The sequence below is a fragment of the Sylvia atricapilla genome, chromosome 2 (genome assembly GCF_009819655.1).
Source record: "Sylvia atricapilla isolate bSylAtr1 chromosome 2, bSylAtr1.pri, whole genome shotgun sequence".
Lineage (NCBI taxonomy): Eukaryota > Metazoa > Chordata > Aves > Passeriformes > Sylviidae > Sylvia > Sylvia atricapilla.
Window position 1 is genome coordinate 54,835,456 of NC_089141.1, and position 9,314 is coordinate 54,844,769.

A 9,314-nucleotide genomic window follows, 5' to 3' on the forward strand; every position below is an offset into this window, starting at 1 on the left:
CTTTAATTCGTTTTTTCCTCCAGTTTTCAAATATCATGAAGCAAGCTAATCCCTACTATAACTCCAGGGAATTTGAGGATATTATGGCAGAGATTACTTTGGCACTGCATTTCTTGTTTAAAGTGCTTACCTGCTCACATACACCTTTTAAACATGAAGAGTGATGGCTGCTGAATTTCATTATTCATATTCAAATTATGTGAAAAATAGGAAATGTCATGGCTCCAATTCTCTGATAATTTTTGGGTTCTACTTCTTGTAACTTGGAGCAGGTTATTAGGACTGCCAGACAAATGCAGGTGTTGTTATTCTGCTTTGCTGGAAACAGAAGTGTTCTGAACCTCCACAAAGGTGTCCAACAGGCTGCTAAAGAAAAGAAAACCGAAGAGACACCCTCATTGGAAGCACAGACCACCATGCCAATCACCTTAGAAGCAATAAGATAATTTCTCTTTAAAAGAAAAATCAAAAATTACAACAAAAACTTATTTTTTACTCATTCACAAGCCTAGAAATAATAAATGACATGACAGGAAAGAAACTGAAACATAGTGCTCAGGAAAAAAACCCCACAAACTCATATCCACTGCCTCGTCATATTCAGCCTGTCTTTCATGCTGTTAAAAAATTCTCTTTGGCCCTGGGCATTGGTAGCAAAACTGCTGCAATGAGGATCAGGCAATCTTGCCTGCCAGTCAGAGGCATTAGCAATTTGCTGGTTGCAGAAAAACTAAAAATAAAAGGGGAGTATTTCATAAAGCAACAAAAGCAAGGCAGTCTCATTTCTACCAGGCTGCCTCAGTAGAGCTATAGGCTACCAGGTATCAGGTATGAAGAGCATTTATCCCTGTTCAATGCTTTTCCACAAGTGCAAGCAGGGAAACAAAAGCAGGCACAAAGGTCAGTGGAAAAAAACCTGTATTCTTCAGTTTACCTTTACTGACTGAAATAATTTGCTATCAGAATCATTAGCAACATCTGCTGGATGGACACAGCAAAGGAAAATGTGAATCAGAGGGTGGCTTTTCCAGGCATGGATGAGTTATTTAATTGAAACAGTGCCTTTGTCTATTATGAAATCATTTTCCCCTCCACATTTTTATGAAACACTGAGTTATTCAAAAATTTGAAAGCATTTTATGTTCATTCTTTTTGCTTCATTTAGGGAAATGGTACCACGTCCCCCAACCCTCTGACTCCAGCCCTTTCATAAGGTGTAAGCTATCACTTACTATGGCTTTTCTCCTTTGGTCTGGAATCACACAGTGTAGCCATTGGTATCATTAATAGCTTTAGAGCTGCCATGTTTTCAATTTTCAAACTGGGCTGTAAAAGACTACACTTGCATGTTCATTAAAGGCTATTAGTAACAGAAGCTTGTAGGAGCAGACTCACTTTCAGGGCTTTAATGTCATTCAGTTATGGGTTCAGCATCCTCACCTAGGGACATCCCAAACCAGGAGCTCACCAGGCGCCAAGAACATCTCAGCACTCAGCTTTTTTTTGTCATCCATGGACAGGCTTTTGAAAGAGAACTTTCCACAGTATAGAACTAATTTATGAGTGCTTCTCACCTGCACTCTCAATCCAACAAAACCTGGGTGTTTTTTCAACTAAGCCAACCTGAGTAAAGAGGTCAACTTTCCCCTGTACTGGCTGCTCAGCAGCTGATGCTGAGGCAGCACAAGCTGATTTATATTCTGTAGGGTCACTCAAACCCTGAAGTGTTAAGCTAAAGTGTCAGACAAGTCCCCATGGGGTGAATCTCTGCAGCTCTTGGAGCACTGTTTCTTAGGAGGAGAGTTCCATCCCTCATTAGGATTTGTTTTGTATATGGATTTCTTCCTTCCTCACAGAATTGGGAGGACTAATTAGAAATAGTTACCACTGCTGACATTCAAGGCATTATTAGAATGGCAGCCCACTGAAAAAAAAAGAAAATTCATTGTATAGTAGGAGATCCTGATGATTCAGGTGTTATTAGACTCCAATGAGGTCACTTTTAAAGCTTTTCTCAGCTTCAGGTCCAGCAACCTGGCTTTCATGGCAAACCAGTGAGACTGGAATACAACTGACGACCTCTGAACCTCTGGGTTGGTTGCTTTTTGGGTTTGTTTTGGGTTGCTTTTTTCTTGTATTGTTTTGCTGTGCAAAGGTTTTTCATTTGTTTTGGTTATATGGATTCTGTAAGGTGCCATCTCTAGTTCTGCCACCAATTTCAGCTGAACATTTATAGGCATAAATAAATCCATTCCTCTGGTGAGGAGACAAGGGGAGAAGAGTTGGACTCATTGATCCTTCTGGGTGCCTTCCAACTCAGGATAGTCTATGGGTCCCTTCTGTGATTCTGTAGGCCAGCCAGGCCTGAAGCACATGGAAGACGCTTGTTTGTGCCTGGCATAAGCAGGTCTAAAAGTGCCACTGCCAAAGGCAGCTCCTCCCCAGCACCTTTGTGTGCACTCACATCAGGGCAAGCCAGAGACTGAGCAGTACAGCTGATGTCATTTCAATTCGTTGAAATTACAGCCCCATCGCAGGCACTACTGCAAGAAGGAATCACATGCAAGCCACAGGCTTATGTGAGGTTACATGCTTTTAAGCTAGTTTAAACAGGTCACACTGTTGCTGTCTGCACCCATAAAAAATTCGATAGAGACTCTCAGTCATTAAGGAAGATGTGTGGCATTTCCATTCCATCTTCAGACTTTGATAGATCCAAAATAGTCTAGCTTCACACCTTTTAAACCATATCCCTTTGTGGAGTGGGAGGATATGTGCTGCTGAGGGGAAGAAGAAACCTCTTTCCTATGTATGTCTTTAATTCTCAGCAGCTGATAGTCTATTCGTCTTTACATATGTAACTACAGTGCTTAGCAGAAGATAGACTCACAAGTTTGAGGAAGGGCAAAAAACCTCCAACCCTAAATCACATTTAGAGATTACAGGCAGATTTCAGGATCAAAATGGAAACAAAAAGAAAGTTTCTAGAAGTTTAAGAGAGAAAAAAATTCCTCCTCAGCATGTCGCTGAAAAAGGTTTGTAATGTCTACAGAAGTCTTCACTGCAGTGTAATCCTTCTTCCATCCCCCCCAACAGTTTTCAGTTATCTTCTCTGTTCATGATTGCCTTTATATTGTCATTGACATTGTGTTGCATTAAGTCAGTCTCTAATATTAGATGCAATTATGATACGTGACATTGAAATTGCGCTTAAAGAAAGACTCCACTTGAAGGAGTCACCTTAGATCTATGTCTTTGTAAGGCTGTTTATTGCTTTTGTGATTGTGCTATCAAGTGTTCTTTGTATACAAGTACCAAGGTGCTAACAGTAAGATCCAAAATAGATAAAAGGAGCCAAACATTGGAGTAACTTGAATTATGATGTCTGCAGTCAGACTTGTACTCTAGAAACACATCCCCAGCTGTTTCCTCACCTCAGACTTGGGAAGTAGTGCAGTTATATTTTTTCCTTGATTTAACCTCTAGTTCCTCAGGACCATGTTGTACCTCTGCACAGTGCTAGAATTAAGTCTATTAGTGCTAATAGCCCCTATGCCCAGACATCAAGAAAGTAGGAAATTAGATAACACATCAAAGTGACTCTTGATCCTGCACTGGACATACTGGCACACTGTCAGGTCTAGTGGAAATTAGGAGTTTAAAACATTTTGTGGATTTACCTCAGTATTCTCAGTTATAATTTTTTTACCCCAGACTTAGAAAACTGGACCAAACCTGATCTTTTTTATCTCAAACATATTCCAAAAGTTTGTGTGTCATACTGTGCCATGGGTCACACAGCCTTATGCCTTCTGTCTTGTAAGAATGCCTGTAACAGCAGTTTGTCCGTGGCAACACACAAGTGTAACTCGCTGGTAATTAATTCCACTAAGAGTAAGAACCAGCTGCTTCATGGTTAAAATCATGACAGCAGTAGAGTTAACAGCACAAAACAAATTTAGAAGGAGAAGAAAAAAAAAACAACAAAATAAGATGTGACAAGTGCTTATTTACGTAGTCATTTTTCAGGAGCTGAGCTGCACTTCAATACATAAATGCATTGTACCTTTAGTAAAACCTTCCTCCTGAATAGCTAATAAGTTATATTTAAGTGCTTTCACCAATGAACTGACTTACTTTAGTTACTGTGAAATCATTTTTATTATCCTTCTGTCCAAAAATGGTGGAGGTAGCTAAAATCATTTTGGTGCACCTCCTGCAAAATCATGAATTATTGAAGACTGGAGCTAGAGTGGTTGCATAAAGAAAAAGACAGATAGTGAGGGCACTTCCACAGTTATTGAGAAGATGGCTTGAAGGGAAGGCAGGAGCCCTGGAAATATCTGCAAGATTGTATCTTAATGATGGCAATGGTGGAAAAGACTGAAGCTCACCAAACATTGAAATATTTATTTGTGTAATGACAATGTATGGAGATGCCAACTGAGCACGTAAGGAAGTTGCAGATGATGCTTTGTGGCACAGCTCCTGGATCCCAGCTTGCTCTCCCAGGTATTTAATGCCTCTGCTGAAAGGGTACCCATGTGCTGTTGAGTGTGTGGACTGGTGGTTAAATAATACATCAGGATCAGAAAAAACGTAACAAATTGGAGCTTACAAAGGACTTTTTTTTATTTCAATTTTTTATCTCAAATGGGAATCACACTGCTTCTTCCCCAGCTGTGAGTAAAATAAACCTAACTGGGAATGTGGCAGTCCTCTACTTAATTCAAGAAACCTGACCTGCTGTCAGTAACTCAGCACTCAAATCTTTAAGCCTCTCTTAGGTGATTAATTTGTCACCTGCAGCAATTCTTTCCACAGAAATTCCCACTGACACCAGTGTGGGAAGTACTCAACAATTACAGGCTGGCCCACTGTTGAACACGGTAACCAGGTGCTGATGATTTTGGGAGGTATTTCTGTCTGTTATCACCACTGGCAGTTTTGCAAGGCAGAACATCTTTGTTCTCAGCCCAGTGGAGACTAGAAGGCTTCCCACCACCCAGTATTAAGAACAAAGGATTGACTGGATTGGTAGCAGTAAGACCAGAGTCCCCTGAAGCATTGGCTCCAAGACACCAACACAGAGTGGTATTAAAATACTTATATTTTGTATTGTGCAGCTCTCAATACTATTTAAATATGATTCTAAGTTCAGCTATACTTCAGACTTTACAAAAAGCAAGCAAGCAAAAGTCATGCACAGAACTACTGCAGGATACTTCCCTGAACGTGACTCCTTTGTTATTATAGCTTTGCCATCTGTCCTCCCCACTGGATCTTGTTGCATAGGACAATTCAGGTTGGGAGGGACTTCAGGAGATCCTTGGGCTTACTTGATGCCCAAAGCAAGGCCACATGCAGGGTCAGAACAGTGGATCTTGAAAACCTCCCAAGGAAGGAGAATGTACAGCCTCTCTGAGCAACCTGTAGCACTGCCAGATTGTGGGGTGAAACAGTATTATTTATGTCCAACCTCCACCTCCCTCTTCATCTTGTGCCCCTTTTTTCTCAACCTCCCACCATGCATGACTGTGGAGAGCCTGGACCCATATTCTTTATGACCTCATGATGCTGAAGGGCTGCTCTGAGGTCCCCCAGCAGCACTTTTCTTCAGGGTGAACAAGGCCTAATCCCTCGGCACCCCCCCACAGGGCAAGTGCTCTGGCCCCTGAACACTGGGGTGGCCTTTGCTGGATCTGCTGTGGTTGGCCCATGTCTATCCTGTTCAGAGGTCTCCAGCCCGGATGCCACAGCACAGTGTGATTTGCTGAGCTGTTTCTGCTGATCTGCTGACCAAGCTCCTGTTCATACAGCTGGGAGGCTGCTGTCCCTCTCTGCTGCCAGGACAAGCCAACAACTCTCGTTCTGGCTGTGCCCCAGGCCCCTTTCAGCAGAATCGCTCCCCAGCCTGAAATTCCCAGTCCCTAGAACTTTAAGGGGCATTTCCTTCCCAGGCACCTGGGTTCTGCACCCACCCTTGTGGAATTTCATCAAGGTTTCCTGCCACCCTGTTCCTGCAGCCTCTCCAGGTCCCCCTGAACATCTGCTCTTCCCTCCAGTGTAGAGTGGTTCACATCATTTGGCATCATTGGTAAACCTGATGAGAGATCAGTCTCCTCCTCCAGGTCACTGACAAGTTTGGTGAACAGGAAAGACCCAGGACAAACCAGCCCTTCCACAGAGGAAGCCCCTCAACCACTTCCATTTGCTCCCAGTCATGCCAATAACTTCTTATCTATTGAGTTCTTCACTAGAATTTTGTTTACGCTTTTTTCATTATATTACAGAATCACAGAATGGTTTGGGTTGAAAGGCACATTGAAGATCTTCTAGTCCAACCTCCCTGCCATGGGCAGGGACACCTTCCACTAGACCAGGTTGCTTAGACCCCAATCCAGCCTGGCCTGCAACACCTCCAGGGGTGGGGCATCCACAACTATTCTCAACAACTTGTACAAGTGCCTCACTAACCCCGTAAAGAATTTCTTCCTAAGGTTGTATCAGTCAAATTGTATTCACTGGAATGTTTAGGACCTCTACTCTTTGCACTATAGACTGTTCACTCACCTGCCAGATGTAAGGAACACCCAGGTTGCCCAGAACAAATCCAACAGTTAGGAAAAATCACTGCATTCAGAGCCATGCTTTATGTAATACTTATGTAGTAATTTTGAATAACTTTGCCACTATTTAAAACTACAGTTTATTAGATGCGATATTTGCTATATATGAAAAAAAAAATACAGCTAATTAACCTCTCCTTGTATAAGCTAGTATATAAATAAGGAAATTGCAATAGCACAGTAGAGCTGTTTTAATGTCACATGAAGCTGTAGAGCAACTACTCTGTGTTCCATAACTACCTCCTGAAAAATCTTAAGAATGTTAATCTGATGATGTTACCATTGTCAAAATTATATTTCTCATTCTAAATATAGTTTTGTGGTTTCCTAATAAAGGAAGTAGGTGTATTGCTAACTAGGCTGACAATTCAAGTATTCACAAGTATCCATGGTTCATTGACCATTAACAATCAGTAAGACATCAAATGATTAAGAATTCTCTCCTTCCTACTCAATGACCCCAGAGTAAAATACAAAAGCATATTTTAAATGTAGCTTAAATTTTAATCATTTGCCAACAGAAAATTTTATTTGGGCAACATCCAAAAAAACTGTCAATTTTTATTTTTGCCTCATTTAAAAATAGTTGGGTATAAGGATCTTGTGTTGGTGACACAATACAGTATGACGACAGAAGAACACTATTTCTTTAAAAGACTTGTAACTACACTGTATGTATCCATACCAGAGGAACACTGAGAATAAACTCAATAAAACACAAAAATTGGAGACATCTGGGTTGATTTTTTAAAAATTGGCTTCTTATTAGTGCATGTAATTAAATTAAGACCTCTAACTTACTTTGGCATTATTTTTGTCGTCTTGATCCAACTTGGAAATTTTAGTCAACAAAACAAAAACAAAAACAAATAAACAAACAAAAGGGGAAAAAAAAGAAGAAAAGTATTCTTTTGTAAAAGTGTGTCCCAGTCCAGATGCAAAATTCCACACAGCATCCAGAAAAGCTCTGTGTATGTGTATAAACACGTGAATGCTTATACACACATGTACATACAAACTGTTGCTTGAGAGCAATTGCTGAAATGACAAAGTTCAAAAGTCCCAAGATTGTACTGGTGATGATCCAAACTCATTAATATGGTTTTGCAATCTACACTCAAAAACCTGTTGCTCATGACCCAAGGAAAACACTCGTTTTGTCATAATTCAACCAAAAATTCTGGTAAGTTTAGCTGGCCATTTAGTGCCAGTCTAACATGCTGCTTGCCAAAGTCAGACTAACATACAGAAGCTCACAGAAGAGTCTGAATTAAAGAAAAAACCCTAAAGACCAACCTACAAGAAGCGAGTCTCCTAAGAAGTCAGTAATACCTCAGCTGGTGAATTTCCTTAAGTTGTTTTGATGTTGTTTCACAGTTTGAATCTGACCTGAGCTCAGTACTCAGGCCCAGGAATCTCACAGGCTTTATGAGCCTTACATTTTGCAGCACTGCTGCAGCAGGAAGCAGAGCCAAGTGCTGTCAGCTCCTCAGCCCAGCTTCATCACCAGTCTCACTGAAGTAGCAGGTCAGATATTGTGATTTTCACACCCAGGCTGATGAGGCACCCTACAACCACAGAGAGCAAATCAGGCTTTTTAGGGAACTGAAGACACCAGACACCCAATCAGTTGGTTTAAGGATAAGAAAAATGTTGAACTGAGCAAAGACCTTGCATGAAGAAAGTCATTTTACACCTATACAGAAGCAAAAATCCAAGCACACAGGATAGTAAATTTTTACCTTTAAAGCTCCCTAGAAGATCAGGAGAAAGTTTTGTGAAGTGTGTCTCAATTTTATCCCAGTCCCACCCTAAGCCAGAAATTTTTCAAGTGGCACTCATGCATAGGCAGATTACCAGATTTCACTGGGTGTCTTTGTAGACCTATCCCTAACTCTGCTGTATGAAGGGTAAAGAATGAAATATTAGGTAAAACTCCCATGGACCAAGAACAAAAACCAGGCAGATGAGCAAGTCCCACTTCATTAAATAAACTGGGAATCACTCAGAGCAATGCTATATAAATTCATTCAGTCCTGCCTGACTTCTGAAGCTGTAGAGGATATGTGGGACTGGTTATCATCCAAGTAGAAGAACACCTGGGAATTCCCAAACTAAGAAGATACAGACGAACATTTTCTGAACATTAAAGCAACACATGAAAAATGAGTCTGCTTGCACTACAGATGGACAGAAATTGCACCAAAATAAATCAACCTCTATGCTCTTTTCTTATACAAAAACACTTACCCATCTGACAAGTAAAGAAAATAGTCTCAAGAGACTGAATATTTTTATGATTAAATTACCAGGCTATGTTTTTAAAAATAGTAGCATCCTGTTCTTCCTAGCCCAGCTGAGCATCAATCCAGGTGCTGTTTTATAAGGCAGTCTCCAAAGACATTCCTCAGCCTGCCATGCTGACTATCAGCAACAACAAATCGAGCAGCACTTCCGTGATTTGCCTTTCCCTGTCCTATATTCATCCTTCTAAACATCACTTAGTAGGTAAAGCAAGCTGTGCAAGTAAACAGACAAGAAAAAATATGCTATTGTATGTGTGATGCTTTCATAACTGCTCCTCATTAGCTTCATTCATTTTCCAGCATTTTCCAGAGATAGAACAAGCCAGTTTATCTGCTGAATTTTTTAATTTATCGAATTTGTTAAATAGTCAATAGTCTG